We start from the raw sequence: 24,982 nt of genomic DNA, 5'->3' as shown, positions 1-24,982 counted from the left end.
TCCCCATGACCTCATCCAAAACTACCAACCTCCTCCAAATCCCAACTCCCAAATGTCATTGCACTGGGGATTAGGGCTTCAACACAAGAATTTGGAAGAAGGAGGGGAGGACGCAAACATTCAGTCCATAGTATGCCTCTAAATTCCTCTGGGGAAGACAGACATTAGAGCAAAAGACAATGAATAAGTCTTTAACACTTATGATAAGTGTGATGAAGGAGTAGATTCAGATATTTAAAAAAAAAATAGAAGGGGGAACGAAATTTAGATTGGAGGACCAAGGGAGGTATTTTTGAGGAAACCATATATAGACTGAGACCTGAAAGATAAGTGGGAATTTATCAGGGACCAGCTGAGGGAAGAGAGACCCGGGCCCAAGGAACATCATGTGCAAAGGCCCTGAGACAAGAAAGAAGTAGGGAGTTGCTGTGTCAGTTGTATATATAGAAAGAACAGAGCACAAGAGGACCTGACGCCTTTTAAAAGCTTTTGGTGGTTTCAGGCTAAGGTTCTGTCTTCCCTTCGTCAAGCTTTCTGTGGCATGAACTATGAGTGCCCACGTACTGAAGAAACACCAGTATAGCTCTCAAGCTCCACAGTCCCAAGCAGCCTGCAGCTGTCCTCTCTCTGGAAGGTACAGAGGGAGGCAGAGGTGAGGGGAGTCAGCATCTTCCTGTCATTTCTGTCCATCTTTCTTTCTGGCCCTACTTCTTTGCCGTGACCTCTGGAGATTTTCTAAATTAGAATCATTACCTATATGGGGAGCCTGCAATGCAAATCAAATGAGAGGCTGCGGCAAGCTAATGAAGGCCAGTGACCCAGCAACCTAATGGAGAGAAACAGCTCTGGTACAGAGAGAGGATGCCCCCTTATCACGTGCCACTTGGAGCAGGGAAGGAGGTGAATTCAGGATTTTTATTGTGTTCTACAAGGCAGGTAAAATCGAAATAAATATCTCTATTTCCATTTACATCTTGCTCATCTCTGTTTACATAGATACCTATGTATCTATGACCATCTATATATCATTTATCTATAATATTATGCCTGTCTATATATCATCTATCTGTATCTATATCCATATGTGTGTGTGGCATAGGGAAGAATATAATATTTATATGTCTTGGGTAGGCAAAGGACTCTTCTTATGTGACCCAGTTAATTGTGTTTTCCCCATTCTCATCCAAGCATCAGATGATGAGGTCTTAAAGGTCAGAAAAATGATCCTCCAAAGGAAATACAGAAGAATATACTTTGGAATGGCTGAGCAAAGTGTGGACATTCAAACTAAGGTAAAGAACTAAACAGACAGATAATACAAATTTTTTTAAAAAGAGCCACTTTGTCCTTTTATGTGTAATGAAATATGAACATTTTATGTGTATATACACTTACAAACTTTGATATTTGCACACTATGTAAAGCTAATTTATTCATTTAAAAATCATGTATTGAATGCCTCATATGTCAGGAAGTATTCTATGAATAGATTTGGATTTTCTCAAAATTGCATGTTTGAAAATCATAGGTAGTTTTTGAATATCACTTAATTCCAAGTTTTGTGACAGTTTGGGAAAATGCTTTCAATATAACTGGTAGACCATCATCCTCAGAATCTATTTTAATGGGTTTTCAATTTAGGAACTGAGATCCGATGCTAGTAGCTCTGTTTTTGTGTTTCCCCACTAATGTAGTAAGGTTACAGATTCTTGGGTTCTGGTAGTTCGTTCATTCAAGGAATTCTAGTGAGTATGCCCATTAGGTGCCAGGCTAGTATGGTGAAAATGTTGATCAAGGTTGCAGTTCTCCATGAGCCAACAGTAGAATAGGAAGATTGGGGATCAGTTTTCTCCTTTGGGAGAAAAGAAAAGCTTGGAGGCCCAGAACTGAAAACCACTGATACAGAGTAAATCAATTAAGTTTGTATTTTCTCAGCTCATCCAGTTTTGCTGGATGTTGGTTTATTCGTGTTGCTTAATTTTCATGAAAATTCAGCCCTGACTTTTATTCTCAATAAGTTAATAGATTTTATTTTTATATCCTTTTAACCTGGCAGATAATTCTTTATGTTCATAGATCAATATCGGGGGAAATTTCTTTGCCAAGTAATGATCCATGTAGTCATAATAAAAGGGAAAAATTTCAAAGGTTTTCAGAGCCAAAAAGAATTATTGCAGATACAAGTAGGTCTATAACTGCATTGTCCAAATGTTCCACCAAATTTATTAGCCATTTTTAGCTCTTTCATGATTGAGAGTGAACCTCTTGGTGATTGAAGCCAGAAATTAATCTGTTGACTATTAGAACGAGAAGTATCTTAGATACCAAATAATCCAATTCAGGCACTTAAGAATTAGGAGAATGAGGCCAGCCTTATTTACAGCTCCTACCCATTCAAAGTCTCTAGGTTTGGGTCATTGATTTCATAAATTATACACAGGATTCTTGCTTAACTGCTTGCTAGACCCTTCCTACCAGTCTAAAATTGTTTCTTGAGAAAGACTGAAGCCAAAAGAAGTTAATTTGCTTCAGATGATGTGGTCATGATAGAATTTAGACTAGAACTCAAGCCCAGGACTAATTTTCATGTAACCAAAAAGCTTGTGTAAAATGGGGATAACTATTCTTCCCCTGCTGCATTGTTATGAGGATTAAACAGGATGAACTATGTGAAATCATTATATTTACATGGAATTCATTTTTCGCATGTAATTCATCTAATCAAAAAGGTGAGTTTCTCTCGGGCACCTGGGTGGCTCAGTCAGCTAAGTACCCAACTCTTGATTTTAGCTCAGGTCATGATCTCAGGATTGTGAGATTGAGCCCCACGTCAGGCTCCATGCCCAGCTAGGAGTCTGCTTGGAGGGTTTCTCTCTCTCTCTCTCTGCATCTCTCCCTCCCCCTTCTCTAAAATTAAAAATCAAAAATAAATCTTAAACAAAAAGTGAGTTTCTCAAATCACCTGAGGGCAGATTTTCAGGGCTTCAGGAAAGGACTGGAATCAGGGACTGGAATCCACCAGGGCTCTCTCTCCATGTCTCCTCTCAGTTTCTCCCTTCACATCTATTTGATTCTACTTTACCTGCAAACAAATCTGTTTCCTGATCCATAGATCATGGTCACCCAGTTGACATGTGGAAGAGACTGAATCTCTCTGTTTCCACTCAACATTCTCAGGGAAGAGACTTTATGTGGCCATGGTTAAGTGTGGACCAAGTAACTCGGTATGTTGGGGGTGGAGGATAGAGTAGGGAAAGCAATAGGGTTACCATAGTTTGGGAAGTGTCAAGGAGAAGGTAGCTTTCCTCAAGGGAGAAGAAAACTCACAAAATTTGGAAGATATGACACGTGTCCACCTGGTTTAGAGTTCTAAAGTTTCCTTTTGCACTTTGGAAACAAGGACATAGCACTCTGCTGATTTTTCATCCTGCTCCCTGTTCCCAACTCTTTCTTCCTGGCTAATGCTGATGTGGGTGACCTGGGTGCATCACTTACCTCTATCCTGTGAACAGTTCTGCCTGTGATTAGTAAGAACTTGTCTTAGTCAACTTGGATGCTATAACAAAAGCCATAAACTATCTGGCTTATAAACAACAGAAATTTATTTCCTACAGTTGTAGAGGCTGGAAGTTCAAGATCAGAGTGCCAGCTCAGTCAGGTTCTGGTGAGGACTTCTTCCTGGTTGCAGACTGCTGACTTCTCACTGTGTCCTCCCAAAGTGGAAAGGGACAGGGGAGCTCTCCAAGGCCTCCTGAAGGGCACTAATCCCATTCATGAGGCTCCACCCTCATGACCTAATCACCTCCCCAAAGCCCACCTATGAACACTATCATATTGGTGGTTAGGATTTCAACATAGGAATTTTGAAGGAACACAAACATTCAGTCCACAACAGAACATCAGTCCAAGTTGCAGCATAGAGAGAGGGCTTAGACTCCAGCCCATTGGAAAGATGTCAGTCTTTTCTTTTACAACAGTAGTAAATGATGGGTTATTCACTCAACAACTAAGTGCCAATTTACTGCATGGTGTGAGACACTGGGGATGCAGTGCTGTACAAAATAGTTTTAGTCCTCATATTCTTCCTCTAATTCTCCTGCAGAAGACAGACATTAAACCAAAAGACAAAAACAAAAACATATATAATAACATTTATGATAAATGTGATAAAGGAGGGGAATAGGATACTAAGGGAGAATAATAAAGGGGGATGGTTTATACTGGAGGACAAGGGAAAATAATTCTTTGGAAATGATATATAAATTGAGATCTGAAAGATAAGTGGGAATTAATCAGGGGGAGAGTTAGAGGAAGAGACATCTAGGCCCAGGTAATAGCATGTACAAAGGTCCTGAGGTAGGAAATGGGGGCTTTGGGCCTTCTTTGGGGACATATCATACAGAATGTGATTCCTGAAGGTGGGGAGAAATGGTACTCAGAAAAAATGGACTGGCCATTAAGCGAGGTGTTCCATATTACTATAAAACAGTAGAGACCAGAGGCTTTTATTAGAATATCTATCCTCACATAGGCAGATTCATTATATAATTAGCAGCCTTACCCTGGCACTTATTGGAAGCTGTTGATACAAGCAGTACTATGCAAGCAGAGAGAGACATTCTGTGGGCTACTGTTGGGGTCACTGCTGTGATAGAAGATGGCAGGACCCTATAGGTTCCAGGACCTAGCTCTGGACTTGTCATTGGCCCTGTGGGAAAGAGGGGAGTGGTTGCCAATTTACTCATCAAATAAGTCGACAACAGTTTGGGGTTTTGGTCTCTCACATCTTTTCTTTTTATGAATGTGGAACAACTTATTTCCAAATACAAAATATTCTGTATAGAGCATATGTCTATTCTATTACTAGTCTGGCATGTAAGAGGAATGCCACTAGGTTAAGGGCAAGAAAATGAGATAATCTAGTTCTTTTGTCTCCATTCCTCCCTCGCTCAGTTTAACTCTGGAGTTTTCCAACAGGGTTCACAGTGAAGGAGATTGCTGGCAGAGCTATTTCAGCATTGAGCAAAAAATAGCCCATGGGCAAAATCCAGCCTGTCACCTATTTTTTGAAATAAAGTTTTATTGGAACACAGTCATACCCATTGATTTACTTATTGTCAATTGCTGTTTTTCCACTTGACCCATAAAGCCTAAAATAAAGAGAGAGAGAGAGAGAAAGGAAGGAAGGCAAGCAGGCAAAAGAAAAGATCTGTTCCTGTCTGATCTCTTATCTTATTAATGAGAATGTGGAAGCTCAGAGAGGTAACATGTCCTGCCCGACATAATATGAGTAGTGACCCAACTGCCTGAATCATGAGTTATTCCCTACTCAGTAGGGCCTACTACATCAAAATGCTACGGTTTTTTGCTCTAACCTTCATTGTTTATAAAAATTATATATTTTCCTTACTTGAGAAGTATAGGAGTTAATAGCATACAAACTGGCCCTTTGGATAGTCAGAGAGTTGCCTGGATCCCTGAGACACAGGCCGCTTTCACTCTTCTACAATTACAAAAAGGAGGAGGGAGTCCATTCAGGGACCAGGCGCCTAGGGTCAAGGGTGGCAATGTGTGGGCTAGGCAAGTGTGAGCCATGACAACATTTGATTTGCCGCTTCCTTGACTCCTCACACGTGTCTGCAAACATTAATCAGGCTTCCCAAACAGAGCTGATGGGTCTGAATAAATAATTTCAAGTACACTGAACACCAGCCATCTGAAAGCAGTCGAGTGGAAGACTATTGGAGCTTGCATTCAGCATATGCCACTCAACTCCTCTCATCTGCCACTGTCAGCAGCATGTCAGCAGCTGGGGGTGCTTAATCCACATTCTTCAGTCTCTCTCATTTCCTCTCAGTGCTGGGAAGGGTTAAGTGACCTCCAAAATAGGTCTGGCCAGACTGCATGAGGCTAGACTACTTGGCAGAGTATCTGTTCTCTGAAGAACACGTTGCAAGATGGAATCGGGCTACGCTAATTCCCTCCTGGTTCAAAGGCTAATGATCCAGCTGGGGGCAGCCTCACCCCAGGTGAGTCCCATAACCCAACACCAGGCCATCATCTCATCATCGAACTCTCTGTCTGCCCTCCGCCCTCCAGCGGGGAGACTAGGGCTCTGAATATATGTCCTGGTCCCCAAACAGTCACAAGCCCTTTTGAACCCCCAGATGTTTGCTTGACCCTTTCAGCTTATGGTCCTTTCTGTCAGGTAATTCAGAAGGAAGCCCTCCGTGTTGTGTCAGACAGCATTTGGGGCTGAGCAGCCATCCTAGCGTCTAGGTCACCGACCCCAAAATGCCCTGGCGTGTGATCTCATTTCGTTTTAGGGTTGCTCCTTTACTGCCCCCTCCCCACAACTTCTGAGACTGGAGCAGCCCACGTGTATGCTTATAAGAGATGTGATCAACAAACAGGAGAATTCAATGTGACCATGGAGGCACCAGGAGCTGGAAGAGGCAAGAAACAGACTCTCCCCTAGAGCCTCTGTGGAGCACAGCCATGCTGACATCGTGACTTCAACCCAGTGAAGCTGATTTTGGATTTCTGGCTCCTAGAACTGTGAGAAAATAAATTTCTCTTGTTTTATTTTATTTTTTTTAAAGATTTTATTTATTTATTCATGAGAGACACAGAGAGAGACACACACACAGGCAGAGAGAGAAGCAGGCTCCTCACAGGGAACCCGATGCGGGACTCGATCTGGGACTAGAATCACGCCCTGAGCCAAAGGCCGACGCTCAACCGCTGAGCCACCCAGGCGTCCCAATTTCTCTTGTTTTAAGCCACCAAGTGTGTGGTGATTTGTGATAGTGGCCACAGAAAACAAATGCATCCACCACTTCTCAGAGTAAAAGCCTCTAATATTCTAGCTCCTGTTAACTCCCTGACCTCCCTCCTACCTCTCTCCCCATCCTCCTCGGCTCTGGGCACACCTGTTCTTGTCCTTAAACAAACTATGACCCCACTCCCCAAGGTCTTTGCTCTCGTTGCTCTTTCAAGATGATGCTCTGGGACCTTCCCCATTTCCTTCAAATTTGCTCAAATGAGGCCTCTCCAGGCTACACCATTTAATACCTCAACCCTTTGCCACCCACTCCTGATCCTCTTCATCCTGATCTATTGGTTTATTTGTTTTTTTCTAAGCACTCATTTCCTTTTAACCTGCTGTGGAATTTATTTATTTGTTATTTATTTATCCTTTATTATTCTCTTCCCCTGCTAGGATACAAGATTCTGAAGGGCAGAGCTGATTACCTGTTTATTCTCTGCTGTGTCCCAAGCTCGTAAAATAGAGCCTGACATATGCAGGCATTCAATTAATATGTGTGGAAAGCATGAATAAATGTCCTTGGAGCTCCTATGGCAATGACACAAATTAGAGATGCCCTCTTTTCTCCTCATCTCCTCCTTCCTTCCTTGGTCCTCACTATATTGGCAAAGCCAATAAACACAATAAGACACAGAATATTCAGTTCACAATGGTAGAGAACAGCTGGGTAGGTTGAAGGCAAAAGTGCCAACTTTCTCCTCTGACCCTGGGAGCCTTTTACACACATTGATATGAAATACTCATGACCTAACAAAATTTTGATGGTTAGCCTAGAGACTTGTTTATATAGCGAGGAAAATAATTTCAGGCCACAAATTGCAGGTGTCCAAAACATAATTTTTAAATTTCTCTGCCTTGAGTCCCATTCCACATGGTAGCAGGAAACACAGTCTCACCAACTCAGGACAAATTTGGTCACTTCAGGTTTACTTCCCTAACCCAGTTTCCCTGGCATGAGCTTTATGCCTAGGGGACTAACAGAGTTTTGAGGCATCAGGAGTTGGCCATGGAGGTACCTGTACAAGCTGTTATTTCCCAAAATGCCTATCCTTTTTGGGCCCCACCGATTACAATTCACACTAGATCCATCAAGGGCATCTTCTTGTCCCAGTTAAGAGGCCAGATCTAAGAATCACACCTGTGCCACTCAGCCACAAGAGAGAATAGCAAGCTGCCTCAGCTTGGCTGCCCAAGCAACCAGGTGATTTGCAAATATTTCTGAAGCACCCCCATAACTCAGGTCCTGGGGACAGCAGTGCTCAGGTCTGAGAGTCTCTGCCCTCAGAGATTATATTCTAGAGGGAAGAGCCAGGTCATAGGCACAAAAATAAAATAAATAAGAAGGGGTGATGTGGGGTACTGTGAAGGGAGCCAAGGGTGAGAAAGGTCTGAAGACATGGCATTTGAGCTGAAACAGAATGATGTGAGGGAAGCAACCACGCAAAAATCTGGAGGAGTGTATTCTCAGCAGGAAGAAACAAAAGTGCAAAGTCTCCAAAATAGGGATGAATTTGCCCTGTTCGATGGAGTAAAAGAGGATAGTATCGTTAGAGTGTAGAGAAGGAAGAGACATTGGAGAGAATTGCAGGAGAGAAGTGGCCATAGTCACATCAGCTGTGAAAAACTTTGGAAACAAGCAAAATTGATTGCTGGGTATCCTAACTATAGGATTCTTGTGGTTCATCTTTCATTGTCTATAAATTATTTTGCAACTCTGTCAGGAGGTGGAATACTGATAGCAATACAAGTGATTCTTGCCCATAGGAATGCTGTGTCTAACAAAAAGGCACGTGATTGTTGCCCTGTAGGTATTAACTGGTTTGGTATCTATATTTCCAGCATTCTTGATGGTTTATGTATTTGAATCCTCCTTTGAACTAGTTGTAACATCTTATTAGTTTCCTCATTAATAGTGACACATTCATTTCACATCTGTGTAAGAGTGGAGATCTCCCCCTTTATAAAGAAGTATCTTTTGGAAATCTTAACATCCTTTCTCTTCTTCCTCCTCTGACACTTTCACTTGTTCTCTTGTTCTGAGCAATCACATGTCTTGGAGTAAGTCAGAAGCAGATGACACTCTCTTCTGTTTACAGAGGAAACAACCGGGGTTTGGAGAAGTGAATACTTACCCTTGGTTTGCTCACTTCTGTTCCGGTTTGCACACATAGGAGGGAAAGGAGTACCACCCCCTATGAGTTCTTTAGGAAATCCATTGAAGCAGTTTTGGGAATGGAAAAGGGTCTATACCCAGAGATATCAATGTCCTGAAGTACATAAAATAGTCCCCTCAAAGGAAAATATCCCACCCCAAATACCACAAGCACCCCCAGGGAGCAACGTTGCACTTGGGTGACTTTGATCTACAGAATGTTGATCTTGCATATAGGGGCCTTAATGACTGCCCCCAAGAATCCTGCTGAGACCCAGACAAACATTCTATTCATTTACCAAATCACTAAATAGAAACTAGTTTTATGGTCATATTTCCGCCTCTGGCATGCAGAAATGTTTATGGCGTTCAATAAAGACTGCTCTCTATTGAGAACTGAATTGAGCATATATTGTTTTAAACTTCGGCATCCTCCAATAAGATTTATATTCTTGTTTTGCTTAAGATTCAGATTTTAATGTGGCAATAAAAACTAGTAAGATTGTCTCATTGTAAAAGATCCTATTTAGTTAATTATCAAGCCCCATGCCACAAATCACCATATTGGGTTTCTTGTACCCAGAGAAGGCTGTTATTTTTCCCTCTCCTCACATGAGTCACATGGTCATAAGTTGTATTGATGAGCAGAACTGAGACTAGAGGTGGTGGAGAGAGAAGAGAGGAAAGATATAACTTCCCTATCTGTGAGTCCCCCTCCCTAAAAGCCCACTATGCATGCATTAATTCAGGAGGCAGTGTAGTGAATGGTCAGTGTCCAGATTTTGGGGTCAGATCTTGAATCCCTCCCCAGCTCTGTGACCTCAGGCATGATATTTAATGTCTCTAAATCTCTGGTCCCATATAGGTTATAATGATGCTATATTGACCTCCTGCCCTTGTTCTGAAAATTAAATTAGATAATGGATTTAAGGAGGCTGGCAAGAAAAGCAGGCAATAAGCGTTGGATCTTTCTTTAGTAGAGGCTGACAGCCTTGAGAAGCATCTAACATAATGGGCCTGACACTTGCCAGAGGTCATCAGAACTGCAGACAAATATCCAGATGACTGGGAGTAGACAAGCAGACATCAGGAGTTTATAGAGATTCAGGTGAGAGTTTGAGGAGTTTGAGCAGCAAGGAGCAAGGTCTTAGGCAAAGGTCAGGGCCAAATGAGGTCAGAAGCAACATGTACCAAGAAGGATGATAGACACACAAGTAAAGAACATGAATGGGGCTTGTTATTAAACCAGGTAACTTCTGGGGAATTTCTGGACCAAGAGCAGGAAGCCCAGGGACTGTGGGTATCGACAAATGGCTGCTTCCCCTGAGAAGGAAAGTGGAGTGGGCAAGGTCGAGGACTGCTGGGTGAAAACAAAACAACTAAGTCCCTCTGTGGGGCCCTTAGGCAGAAAGCATGGTCTTCCTTGAACAGACTTTGGTTTTCCACCTTCCCCCCCTCAGGGCAACCAGGTAGTGCTGAGGGCACTCCTGACAACCCGGGATGGAAGCTGTGAGGAATCGGTGATTCAAACATCAGTTCAGGGTGAGCCTCTGGGCCCCAACAAGGATCTGAATAGCCTCGGAGATTTCAGATGGATTTTATTTCTGGTGTCAACTGTGAACAATTGGTAATGGCTGCCCGGAACATTGTCTTGAGAAATGTTTTGAAGGCCACATTTGAGGAAAATGCTGTGATTGATTATTTATGTCTGCCAAGGGCTTAAAAATGATGAGTGAGGTATACTTGCTACCTTTTAGCTGGAAGTAATGCAGCCAATTCCTCCCAGCTGATACGCAGCTGGAGCATGCTTGCAGGGTGTTGGTGGAGGAACTTACTCATTCATGTATTCATTTATTCAGCATTCCCAGAATAGCCTCCATGGGCAGTACTACCGTGCTGGAGAGAGACAGGGTGTGCTGTCAGAAGAAGTTCCAGGGACTCTCAGAGCTGTTTTACAGACCCAATAATGCTTTGGCACTTCATTTAGATTCAAATCAGCAAACAATCCCCAGGAAATAAAAATTATTATCTCAATTTTTCAGGCTAGAAAACTGAGGTGCATTTCAGTTTTGGTGATACCTGGTTTAATAATACCAGCTGTAATAATTGTCCCGTCCTCAAATGCACAGTCTTCTTCATCTTTCACTGAAGGCCTGGAAAAGGACAAGATAATGTGAGTGCAAAGCCATTTGCCCTCTTTCTCATTTAACAGCAGCCTGGCGGACACACTGGCCAGCCCTCAGCCGAGCTCTGAGTATTACCTAAACTCAAGGAATGAGTATTTGGTGAATTGGCCCATATTTTATCTCCCTACAAATAGCTATTTAAATATCCCCTGAGTATGCACTTTCTGAATCATTAAGGTCTCAGGGTGCATCAATTACACTAATTTGGGAAAGTGATCACTTTCATGCAGGGTTGTTATTTTTAAAGAAAAGACATTTCAGTGTATTGATGGGGAATTGGTGTCCGGAGTATATAGATTTCCAGTTATCCCCTGTCATGGCAAGAGTCCATCGGTTTCCTTTAAGAAATGAAGAGCACATTATGCCCGGTATTAACAAAGATCAATTTCAGTAAAGGAAGACATCCAACACAAGGGAATTGAGCTGAGCTGGGAATAAATGACGTAATGTTTGAAGCGATAAGGGATAAGTCATGCTGGGACTACAAGTTCTTGTATAAATGATGATTAAATGGAATTTGTGTCTATGCCTTTTGCTAAAGGTAATATTTCTTTACTGTAAAGCATAATGTATCTCTTTCGGCATTGTCAGTGAAGTATGCAGTTAATAATTGGCCTTCTTAAAGATTTCAGAATTCTTTGGTCTTAACATGAAGGGAGGGCCTTATCTTTACTGCCAACTTTTTTTGGCTCTTCAAACCGAAGTGACAGTCTTTTATAAGAATTTGGCTTTGGGTGTTATCTTTCAAGAAAACAGTATTCCAAACTTCAATACAGTGAATAGAGTCGCACAGACACCCCATGAGGATAATATGGGAGATTTGGGAAATAGAGTAAAGATAAACCCTCTGCCGAGGTGTGAGATGCAACGAAAGAAAAGGAAATGATGAGGTGAACAGGAACAAGGCTGGTGCAGGATTTCTATTGGTGGCTCTAAAAGAAAAAAATTACAACAACAACTAAACTAGACTTTTTCTTTTCTTTTGGGGTCCATAAAAGCTATTTAATTATTTAGGTCTATTCATATATATGCTTAAAGCTGGAAGAGACTGCAGATATTTCAACAGATGAGAAAGCCCAGAGAGGCAGTGTGACTTACAGAGAGGATTACAGTCTCCCTTTCTCCTGGCTTGTAGGCATTTCTTGATAGCTGAATTTTCATTTTTAAGAGGAAATCTTCATTTTAAAAAAGCATCATTCCAGTTCTTTTGATTTTGTTTTTGATAGTGGTACTGACTTTTGAACACGTACCAAACACTAGCACCATGATTGAATGTCAGAAATTTTAACTTGGAGCTAAAGCGAATGCTGAGATTCTGATTCCGTGTTGCTTGCAGGCTAGCACTTATAACATCTCCAGCTCAACGCAGGGTCATGGAAGAGCCAAGATCTAATGAGGAGAAAAGAACCAAGAACCTCATTAAAAAAAAAAAAAAAAAAAGGCCATTTCATAATTTTTTCCAGGCTAACCACTAGGTGGGTACCTTTAAGGACAACCAAGAATGAGGAAGTAGAATAGGAGTCAGGATTCTCAACCTCATAGAGAGATGCATCCCGGGGTTTTTCTGGACGGTAAGAGGCTACCATCCTGACACCTAGAATCAAGATCTAAGTGAGACTTCTCAAAGCTTTCTTTGATGTGAGCTGCTGCTCACATAGCACAATAGCAGGAATGATGGGCAGTGCCTATTAAGATGAAACACACAAAAGATGGTAGCGGTAGCCCTGAGGCCAGGGCTCCAGACACAGCACTGCTATTCACCAGCTCTCTGGCAAGATGTTTCCTGCCATGCCATTGGGTTAACTGACCCTAAGGTCCATCAGGACCAGTCATCTATCAGCCTAGTCCAGACCTCTTAGTCCCTTTGTCCACCAACCGCCATACCCTAAACAAAGTCACCCCCTCCCTTTCCCTTCATGCTACCTAAAATTTGGAATTTTTGCTCTTGACCATTTCCCTATTTCTCTCACACATGTCACCAGTCTCAACCAAACATGCTCTTCCATCTTTCAAGACCTCCAGGTCTGACTCTGCCAGGCCTCCCAGTCCATCAGGGTTTTCTGGCAATCCCTCCTTTTCCACTATTATGTTTTTCATTGGTAGTCACTTCACTGACACTTCCCAATACCCTCCTCTGCCTACTGAGTGTCATCCTGCCATTGATAATCAGCACCCTGATTATCCCAACTCCTGAAATCCAACCACCCACTTCCTCAAGTTCTGTTGCTTAGTGGTGCCTATGAAATCCTATCGTGGGGCCATCCTTATGCATTATAGATGCCAACCCTTTGGCACCTGAAACTTTTTGGTCTGGTTCCATGATGACTAATTTAATCCTTTACCACTTCCCCCAATTGCTCTACCCTGTCCCTATTCCTAGTTTCCACCCCCGTCATTTGCAACAGATGGCTTGGCTTTCTGTCCGTGAAAAGGACATCAGTAGGGCAGCTTCTAAACTATCCTAAAGTTTCATGGAGTCTGAATGACCTGAACTAGGGGGACCAAAGGGCAGTATAGACAACTGTAGCGTGAGCCAGAGGGAAGACAGGCCAAGCCATAGCAGAGAGTGGAAAACCAAATGGATAGTCAGGGTAGGTTCTGATGCAAGAGGTCCCGAAGCTGAGGTAGCAGGATGCATTCAGACCCCCTTCACAAGGACTATATCTGTGCCTCATTGGATTTCTAGTTCATTTCAAGTCTCAACTAAGGACATTAGTGTCTCCTCAGCCTGAAAGTCTTAAATCATACAAATCACAAATAAATTTGCTCTGAAAAGCATTTTTAGATATAGAGTAAAAGATGCTGTGTAATAAAGTTGTATTCTTCATATTGAGTTAGGCTGAGGGAATTCGTCCCTGAAATTTTGAAACTCAAATAGAGCTCCAGCTCAATTATTTTCCCATTTGTTTTCATCATCTGACTTCCCAGCAGAATTTTAGCCTGGGGAAAGATTTTTGGTCAGGAATCCTGCTCAAGGTATGGAGTTGTAAGGATACTGACAGATCAGGAGTATGCGAGGTTGAGTGGCCCTTCTACAGTTGGTTTCACTGCCTCGCCCTTGCTTTATTTGTACTTGTTTTTGGTGATTTATAGAATCCCTAAGCAGGGTGGAAGAAACTAATGACCCAGAGCAAAGGGCATCTACCCATTTGACTTCTCTTGGTCATAAGATTTTGATGTCTTTTGGCTCCTCCTTGATGCAGGAAGGTAATCAATAGTGAGTTATTGTTTAGGTGCAGATCTTGGGAATCAGTTTCTCATTGTGGAAAAAAGTACACAGACTGGCCCCAGGGACCCTCCAGCCAATGTGAAAGGCATAGTCCAGCATAAATGATCCTGGACAAAGTGCTGTTGTTGAGGTTTTCCCTAGGCAGCAGCAGGAGCATATGTAGTGAGAGAAGGACTATGAAGTGGATAAGAGGAAACTTCTATATAGGAGAATGGCAAGATTCTATCCAACCTCTTAGCTGAATCAGCAACCCTGAAACTCCAGTTGGACCCCTGGGCATCTTTTTAAGAGCTGAAGTGAGGAATAGATAATGGGTTAGTGGGCAGTGGGCAGATAAACCTACCACCAAAGAGAAGAACTACAGGTCAGTGGGAAAGCTGTAAGCCAGGGCTTCTTTCCAGGTTTGTTTATCTAGCCATTGATATGTTTAAGTTTTCAGAAAAAAGACAAGTCAGAAAACCCTTTAAATAAGTGTGTATTCTTGAATAAGCCAAAATGTTTGTAATTTAAAGAAGCATGGAAAATTTATTCTGGGAAAAAGGTTAATAAATTCTGTTATGTCAGTAAAAATGTCTACCTTTTGGGTTAGTTGATTTATAATAGATACCTTCACCTACTTCCAAAATAGGCTTATGGGCAAACACCAAGAAATTTATGGCAGCATTTTCACCTCCTAACCTCTGTTTTTGAAGTAGGGCTGAGTTCCTTGTCCAAAGTGACCCTGAGTGACCCTTCCTCCATGGCTTTAGCTCTCACTGGGCTCTGGTCACAAACATAGAGGCAGTAATGGCTTCCCATGCTTCACAGTTTCCGGGTGTGTCAGCATGTCTCACTGTCTCTCTTAACCCTGCCCACACCCTTGTAAGAAGGTTTTTGGTTAGAGTATCTTCATTGAATTCTGTTTCCTGCTGGGGCTCTTGTTATTGTAATCTCCAACATGTTGGAAAACCTATATGGTTGTAACACTGAACCTAAAATAATCTCTGTTTTCTGACCAAGCATTATCAGTATAAAAGAAACTAGCCCTGGTGTGATGCTTAGCACTTGCTCAGTGTGATGTTTCTTCAGGCTTCCATTCATGAAGCATCCCTGGGGAAGGAAGTAGTGTAGGCATCATCAATCCTGTCTTACAAAAAAGGAAATGGAGTCACTGGAATTTAGGAATTTGTTCCAGCTCCATGACTAATTGGGGTTCCAGTGGTCAAGATCTCAGCTCTCCAACAGGCTCTTCTAGCCCAGATGGTTCTGACCCACCAGCAGCCAAAGGAAAATGGAGCCTTTGCTTTATTATTTACCCTTCTTCAGTTTTTAAAGACTTGAGAGAAATGTTTCTGCTGAAGGGCCACCCTTAGCACCACTTCCAACTTCAAAATAACAGATCTGCTTTCAAGACCATGTGTGATCTTCTTTCCCATATTTCCACATAAGAGTCCCTGCTGCTTTTATAAATCATCAACCTTTTACATTAGGCTCTGTTTCAAAGATCTTTCAGAAATCCTGGCTGAGAATGGCCAAGCTGGGGTTAGCAAATGAAAAGAGCTCTCATTTAATCATTTCAAGTATGTTTCTCTCTTTCTCTGTTTCACTCTCTGCCTGGTTCCCTGTTTCTCTGTGTCCCTCTCACTTTCCTCCTCTCTTCATGACTTTCTTTCATAAGAGGCTTCATGGGACAGGCTGATGGTCCTTTCTATGCCGAGGCACCTAGACACTAACACTGGGAAGTCATTGTCACTTCTTGGCCTGTAATCACAGAGGCATGCTTGCTTGGCCCCTGCCAGAACTGTGGCACTGAAGCAAGGGGGAACAGGGAAGAAAGACCCTGGTCTTTCTTTGTCCTCTACCAGAAGGTCTCCTGCTGGTGTTTCCCAGTGGCCAAGACCAACTGTGGGCCAGAGGGCAAGGGAGCCTGGGCGATGTCGCCTGTAGGGGTAGCTTTTGGGTGAACAAAGTAGAGACATCCAATGGATGGAAGCAATGGAAGAGGGCAGCAGGTGGGGAACAAATAGAAGATAGCCAACATAGAGGTGACTCTACCCACTGACAACAATGAAGACTTGTTGGTGGGATGCGTGGAAGATATTTTAGTTCATAACTTTAGCCCCCTTCCCCCTTCCAAAATGGTGTCAAACCCTTTCTTGATGAGTCTTGGTATTGGTGATTAAGTCACTCTCTGGCCATTTCTGTTTTCTCCACTCTCTCTGTCCCTTTGCCTTGTGCTCTGTTAGGTAGAACCATTGAAGTCATATTGGGAACTGTGCCTTACATTTCCTCCTGCATTCTTCTCCTTTGCTGAGTGCTAGAGAGGAAGACCAATTGGAAGACCAATTTTGGAGGAGAGACCTCCAAAGTAGCCACAGTAGAGGTCTACCCAAATGGCAACAACAGATGAGGCAGGCTTGCTTCCATCCAATTATCCATCACCTGATAGAGGAGATACTCTTACCATGAAGCTAATGAAATTTAATTATCGGCACCCTCATCCCACTCGCTTAGGCCCTTTGCAAAGACCCAGAAATTTCATATTCATTATGCGGTATTATTTTTTTTAAGAGGGCCTTCACAATTGTATAAACTTCAGGGTCAAAAAGCCTGGACCTGTCCATTCCTCTCTATCTTTGTCCCTGAAGATACCTTTTCTACCCATGACTAGGCTGGCAATGTTTACAGAAGCCAAAGAAGAGCTAGTTAATATACAATAGATCTATTGGCAGAGACTCCTCAGACATATGGTCCAGTCAATGGGCCCAAACAAAGGAGCAATTGCAAGGTGTCACCACATTCTAATAAAGCTGTGGCAGTGAAACATGGTCAGTGACACAAATGACAAAGGCAGGCTGCTGAGGACCAGCCAGTCACAAATGAAGCTCTGATGCTCTGCAGCTTAATAAGCCTTATGTGTAATACATAAGAGGGACAATCGCCTCAGCTGCTGGCTGGCTCACTGGCACACCTGCTTTTTGGGGAGGTGTGGTGAGGAGAGCATAAGCAGGCTTGCTCTGCTAGCCTTTCTAAGACGGACCCTGGTCCAGGCTGCAGGGGAGCCAGCAGGGGCTCGGCACCTGGGTATGCGTGTGAATGCCAGCCCTGGGACACTGTGTCCTGGGCGAGGTCACAGAGATGGAGCGGTGGCTCATTAGTTCCAGCCCTGGCTAACACTGCCAAGTCCTGGGTTAAGTCCTGGCCAGTCAGCCTTCTCCTCGTGCACAGTCACAAAGTGCCTGTAATGCCCTCATGCCGTGGGCCTCAAGAGTGACTGGGTTTAAGATGCAGATGCCTTAATAATGCTGATCCTTCCCTCCTCAGAAAAAAATAGCCAAAAATGCACTCCAGGTTGATAACTGACTAGGCAGCAGCACTGGTGATGAAGAAAAAAAAAAAAAAAAGCAATGAACATTTTCTTTATATTGACTTGTCGTTTCAGTACTTACCAGAGCCTTATTTAGGGACAGAAGGGGAAGAAAAAAGCCGGAGGAAGGAGGGAGGAAGGATGAAAGAATGTGACACTCACAAGAGGGATTAAGAACAAAGGCTCTGGAGGGTTCAATCCCAGCCCTAGGACCCTGGGCAAGAAATTTAAACTCCCCTGGCCTTAGTTTTCCAATTTATAGAATAAGAATAAATACAGAGCCCACTCCCTCGGGGGGCTGTGAGGATGAAATGAGTTAAGGCATATAAAACCCTGCCAGTGTTCCTAGCACACGGGGTGAGCTCAGTAAATACCAACTCGTAGGAATCCTACGTACTCACATAACCCGTCAGGCTGGGAGCGACATCTTTGGTGGGGAAAGCTCCGTCTTTGCGCGGAGAGGACCAGAGCTCTGAGCTTCCAGCCGGGCCGGCCTCGCCTCCCTTCCCCTCGCATCTTCCACCTGGAAACCGAGACCACCGGTAACCTCCGTCTCACCGAGTCTGTGCGCAGAAGCAAACGAGGCAAGAATTAGGCCTGAGCTTTTCTCCTCTGTGAAGGACAGTTTGTGTTATTTGGAAACCACAAGATTACCCGGACACTCGGACTTTGCCAGCGTGCCTGGCTCCCCGGGAAGCCCTGCCGGTCCCCTCCCTCCAGCCTGCGATGGCGCCGCCCTCAGGGATGGTCAAGCTCCCGCCAGAAGAGCCGGTCCCAGCCCCGCAGGCTGCTGCTACTCTGAGGGCCTCCAGCCCCGAGTGAACCATCACTGCTCCCCCGCCAGGTGTGCCGAGGCCAGCGCAAGCGGTGGCGCCCTGGAGGCTTCGAGGGCCGCTGAGTCTGGGCTCTCCAGCAGCCGGGCCCTGGGCGCTCGGCCTCCAGGACGGGCACAGACCGGCCGCACATCCTTCACCGGCCACCTTCCAGCTGGCAGCTCTGTGTAAGGAGCTGCGCGCAGGGCCACAAGGGAAGGAGGCTCTTTGACGGGCAGGGTTATGAGCGCTCCCTTTTCATTATGCCTCCTGGTGTTTTCTCCCCTGCGTCCCCCCTCCCTACCTGACGGCCCCTTTCCCTGTCACCCAGATACTGACGGTGACAAGCACACTGCAGTGCTGTAGATGGGGATGAATGTCAGGCCGGCTGGAGCACAAAGGTCCTGAGTCTTCTCTTACTTGTGTCAACAGAGTAGGCCTCTCTGGCCTGGCCTGCTGGGGCGCCCAGGAAGTGGCTCAGAGCTGAGATTCGCTGATGTTTGGACAGAACCTGGTTCCTGACATCCGGTGCAGACGGCCCAGTCGGGAGAGGAAAGGAACAACTGCTCGGGGGCTCCTCACGGTCGTGTGGTCGTGTGGGCAATGCGATAAGAGAAGGGAGAGAAGACACGCACCTGGCCCTTCCAGGTAGCTCCTCGGGCACCTGGGGCAGGGGCTCAGACAGGAAGTGTGAGGGGAGCAGGAGGGAGAGACGCTCCTGGACTCCTGCCCGACCCAGGGCCGGAGTGCAGAGAACTGTTCTCAGGGAATGAGGAAAGAATCTCAAAAGTCAGAGATTATTGAGGGAGGCTCTCTTGGTGGTGAGCTCTCTGCACATGGGTCTGAAAAAAATGTTTTCTTTTCCTGGATTCTCAAAAGACACTTTCACAGGGTATATATACCATTTTTGATTCTAAGCCTTTTGGAGCTGGGATCCCTCTCCTTCTGGCTTCTGTGTTGCTAGAGAGGAGGCTCATGGCTATCAATAGCTGTTCCTATGATCCAGGTTTCCTCTCTGGCTGTTTTTAAGATCTGTTCTTTGCCTTTGCTATGAAAACAATTTTACTACAGTGTATCAAAATGTAGATTTCTTTTTCTTTCTCTATTAGCCTGCTTGGGATTTATCATAATTCCAACTCTGGAAAGTCCTCAGCCTTTCCTCTTCCAATATTGGCTCTTCCCATTGTCTATACCATCTCTCTTAGGAACTCTGCTTGAATCCGTGGCTAACCTTCTCTCTCCACTATGCCCCCATTGGGGCTGAAGTATGTTCCTCCAGAAAGAATTTACATTTGTTTCTGCCATCTGCCAGGGGTGCTTTCAACATTGAGCTGCCCTGAACTAATTTCCTGGTAATTAATCTCAGTACTTTTTGGGATATAAAGATAGTGTGAATTCAAGCTCCAAACCTGCACAGAAATAGGGAAATTGGCATATTTATTTGGAAGAGATTGTTCTTTTTCAAAGGGCCAAGGCAACTTCAGACAAGTTTCCTCATTTATGTCCTCGTGAGGAGAATTCTCCCCACCTCTGTGCCACCCCCATCCTTCTGCTGAGGGTATAGTGTGTGTGGAATCCCTGCCATTCCAATTCCCTGCCTCCAGCATGGCGACAAAACCCAAGGCACTGGAATAGATGACAGGAGCCAAGAAACCCTTGAGGGTAGTTGCTATATTTCATGGTCACTTTATTTTTATATCCTGAGTCTTTCTCTCTTTCTTGGGAGAGTCTTCTCTCCCAAGGGTTCTGAATTTTTAAAACACGTTAGTTGGCATTTTAAATTGCTGTTGTTTGCTTTATTTTAGAATGGGAAGGTTATCAGGATTTCTAGTCCATTATATTTCCAGAAATGGAAGTCCACATCTTCATGTATAATCCCCTCTCTGAAGAATTTGCCAACTCTTCACTCTCTTGATCTTCCTTTTGTTCTCTATAGGCTGGGGTGGATGTAGCTGAAGCTCTTCACTGTTGGCAGGGATCCATCCTCACCACAACAGGAGGCATGAATGGCAATCTCCTATCACTTGGAAAGAAAGTATGGTGTTAGAAGCTCTGTATGTTTATCTCATGCATTACTTATGGAAGTGTATAGTCATGAGAGGTTGGACACTCCACTACCTTTTGAAGCCATTGGGAGCCATTCTCTATGTTCTTATGATTTTCATGGCTGGAGAGAAAACATTCATTAACAACTTTGCATACACTGAACTCTACTTCTTCAGTCCAAAAACAAAAGGTCTGGCATGGGTTATGACAACAAACTGTGTGTCAGTTTGGGGAGGCAATGTGCTTGTTAGGCTCAAGGCTGGGACACTGTGGTTGAACCCTTGGATAGCCGCATTCTCTGAGATTCATTTCTCCTCCTCTGTTATACCCCATAGTTTCTCATCTCAACATTTTTCTTTTCTGCATATGTTTTTCCACAGCTTTTTACTCACTCTATGGATATCTCAAAGATTTCATTCTCTGTTTAAAGAAAAGAATTGAATTGACATGATATGTATATACATCTCAATCTATATATCTACATATGTCATGTCAGTTGAGATATCTATCATCTATCTATCTATCTATCTATCTATCTATCTATCATCTATCTATCTATCTATCTATCATCTATCTATCTATCTATCATCTATCTATCTCAGCACCTATAAAAGCAATTGACAGCTCATGGCCACACTGGGAGCTCACATAGGTTCTCCTCCTGGTACCTTGCCTGGGGCTATGTTTGCTCTGAGCCTCCACTGCCTTTTCAGCTCTCCTTGATGCATTTCTTTGGCCTGTGTTTATTCTCTGTCTGGAGACAGAGAATATTTTCAGGCCTCTGAGGATATATTTCACCCTGGCAGTGGGCACAAGCAATTGCCAAATGACCACTGCCAAGAATGTCTACCAACAGGAGTTAGAGAGTCAAAACTTTCTTCCTCACTTTCAAACTGAGTTCCAGTCTTCAAGTACTTTCCTGATGATGATTCCAAATGGGTCAGATTGCAGGCAAATGCTCAGTCTGGAGCTATTACTGTTTACTGTCTTAAAAGATAATAAACAGAAGGCCTAGATGGCAAATAATATAAAATGTATTTGTATGTATACAAATTGGCATAATCCACAGAATTCATGAAGTCCTAAGAAAAGTTTTTAAGTGCAGAATTGTGATACTCTGGTTTATTAGTATGGAGAACCCATGGCACAAATGAACAAGAAATTTTGTGCTTCAAGGCTTATGTGCACTGTTCCCATCATCACACAGACACATGAATTGTGGGCATGTCATAGTTGGGTCATTCCCCAAGTCATTCAAGGCTGAATCTGCTATCATTTTGTCCTCAGAACCTTTGAGAAGTCTGGATCCGTTAGTGTGGATGAAAACAGGTTGAGACGGCACTATGCCAGCGGCGTCATCATCTCCTGTGCGGTCAAGTGAAACAAGCTGGGTCTACAAATAGGCCTGTGTTTTCTGAGCAAACAGCCCTCCCCTATTTATATTTTCTCCTTAAGGAGAATATTTTTTAAAAGCCTATTTCACAGAATCAATTTTAGTAGGCCCTTTAGAATGGGAGGTGAAATGAAGGTAGTTCAGTTTGTTTTAACAATAACTTCAGCTTATTGAGGCAAGCATTAGTGGATCACATCCCCATATGGCAGTCATTAGAGACAGGGAAAGCTTGAGAAGCATATTGCTCTGAGATAGCTAGTAAAAGAATCGACATTTTTATAGGACCTAAAGATATCACCAATAGAATAAGGACAAAAACCCATTTGTAGATGATAGGCAAGAAGAGGAAATCTTTGAAAAGTCAAAGTATTCCCTCTCCAGTATATAAGATGGAAACACTTTCAGGTAAGAGGCTCGTGGTTCATGTGTGTATTAATTTAATCATTTGCCTCCTCAGTCAAATCAGTCAACCAACATTGATTGAGCACCTACTATGTTCCCAGATGTGGTGGGTTCTGAGGAGATGAATAAGACACAATCCCTGCTTCAAGGACTTGCATATGGTTGATAGACTAGGAAGGAGGTCACTGAGTGCAAGGGGAGGAGGTTAGTGGGAGAATAGGGAGGGGATGATGTGCCAATGCATGTGGGGGATACAGAGATGCTTCCTACCTGACCTGCTAAGGCAAGGCTGTGGTGTGGGTTGTTCTAAGCAGGCAGAACTGGAGGTACAAAAGCTGCAAGAAGGAGAAAACAGGTGGTCCTTGAGCAACTGCAAGTAGCTCTTTGTGGCTTCCACTAAGAATGGCCTAGAGCCAGGAAAGTGAGGATGGAAGGCAAGTTGGGAGACTAGAAAAGTAATCAAGTTGAAGGATAAAGATGGCCTGAACTAAGGTAGCTACTAACATGGAATAGAGAGCAGTGAACAGACTGAAGATGTGTTAGGAAGGTAGAATTAACGGGACTTGAGAATGAGTTGAATGTGAGAAGAGGAAGCTGGAAAGAAGCTAAGGCTAATGCTTATGTTACTGGGTGGGAAAGATGGTACTGGTCTCTGACATGGTGAACATGGGGGTAAAGAGGGAGTCTAAGGGGGACAAGAGTGCATTAAATTTTAGAGATCTCACGTTTGTCTCTGGGATATTCAACAGACCCTCATATATTTGTATCTGGAGCTCAGTACAGGGAACTGACAGGGCTTACAAATTTGGGAGTCAGCAGTCTATTGTTGGTAATGGAGATGATGAGAATGGGATGAGATTATCCTCAGTAGAGGATAAAGAGGAGAGGTCTGAGGACAGAGCCTGAGGGAACCAGCCAAACTGGAATAAGGATGAGAAGCCCACGAGGCAGCTGAAAGGTCAGCAGAGAAGTGAAGACTTAGGAAAGCATGATGCCAGAGGGAATATGTGAAGGGGGGTGGGGAGGAGGAGGGAAAGAAGGGGAAGAGAGGTGGGGGAGAAGGAAGGCAAAGGTGAGGAGGAGGACAGGTGTCCATGATTCAATAACTAGCAGAGCACTAGTGGCCTGAGTGGGAGCAGTTTCAATGATAGGACATGAGAGCAATTGCAGAGTGAATGGGAAATAGGAAGTGGGACCCAAGAGGAGGATGAAGCTTCTCCTTCAAGATTCTACCTGTGAAGGGAGTGGAGATGAGGTGGCAAGTGGGAAAGGGTGATAAGATACAAGAAGCAAATGATAGGAGAGACTTGAGATGATTCCAATGCTGATGAGAAAGAGCCAATAAGGAAGAAGAGGCTCGTGAAGTAGGACTTGGGGTGATGATTAGTGAGGGGTCCCTGATGAGGGGCTTACCTGGATCTAGAGTGCAGTGGTCCAGGCAGGGGGAGAAGGCTTTAGACAGGAGGACAGGCCCAGTGCCAGTGAACCAGCAACCATAGAAACCCAGTAAGCGTTTATATTCCTACTCCTGGAATCAACTTGGGGTCAGCTAAGTGGCTCTACTCACTGATCTTGGCTGGACTCACCTGTCTGAGACTCAGCAGTTGTCAGCTAATCAGGATGAGTCTGTGGTAACTGGGGTGACTGAAGTGCCTGGGCTCTGCTCCACATGACCCTCAGCTTCATCCTGGGACTGTGGGCCAGCACAGCTTGTCATTCTTCCAGTGATTGCAGAGGCGCAATGGAGCAAGCTCCAATGCCCTCACCCATTTGCAGCCTGTTTGTCTTGTCGGCTAACATCCCTCTGGCCAAAACACATCACATGGCAGAGCCCAGTCTCAAGTCACACACACACCCTGCCACACACGTAGCAAAGTTAAATGGCAGAGAGCACGGGTTCAGGGTCGGATGAAGAATTTCTTAACACAAATAAGGAGAAATACAGTTTTGACATTTTGTCAAACACAAGAAGAAAAAGAAGTTTGCAGGTATTCAAGGGAAAAAAGACAAATTAAAGCCTTAGCCATTCCCTCTTCCGTTCGGGCCAAGGTGCTGCTGTATTATTTATGTCTGCAAAGGTTAACACTCAGCTGTGGTTAATGAGTAAAGCAGTCGGGAGGAGAATACTCCGTGATAGGGTCAGCGCTCCCTCATAAAACCTAACGACAGCAAAGTCAGCTTTATTGCTTTCGTAGAGAGGGGACAAGCCCTCTACCACCTCAGTGGAGAAGGGGGAATCTGATTTGGGGCAAAAGAAAAAAAATATTTCCTTCAAATCTTGCTTACCAGAAATGAATATTGAACTGTGAAAAAGTTTCAGAGTGCATGTAGGGAGACAGGAGCATTTACCAGAGGGAGAACAAGGCAACAGTGAGTCACATCCATGTTATATCTGGATGGGCAAGAGATGATTTTCTGGATCCACAAAACCCGATCCCCCAGGGCCAAACTTAAGGGGCTGCCCAGGGGGTGGGAAGGTGAGTCTGTGATGAGGATGCTCTCCCCATCTACTTCAGCCATCCCAAGCGACCATCACCTGCCCTTCTTCTTCCTTTCTATTTCCAGGCAGATCCATTCTACAGATACC

This window comes from Canis lupus, chromosome 9 (genome assembly GCF_048164855.1).
Source record: "Canis lupus baileyi chromosome 9, mCanLup2.hap1, whole genome shotgun sequence".
NCBI lineage: Eukaryota > Metazoa > Chordata > Mammalia > Carnivora > Canidae > Canis > Canis lupus.
This window is presented reverse-complemented; position numbering follows the sequence as displayed.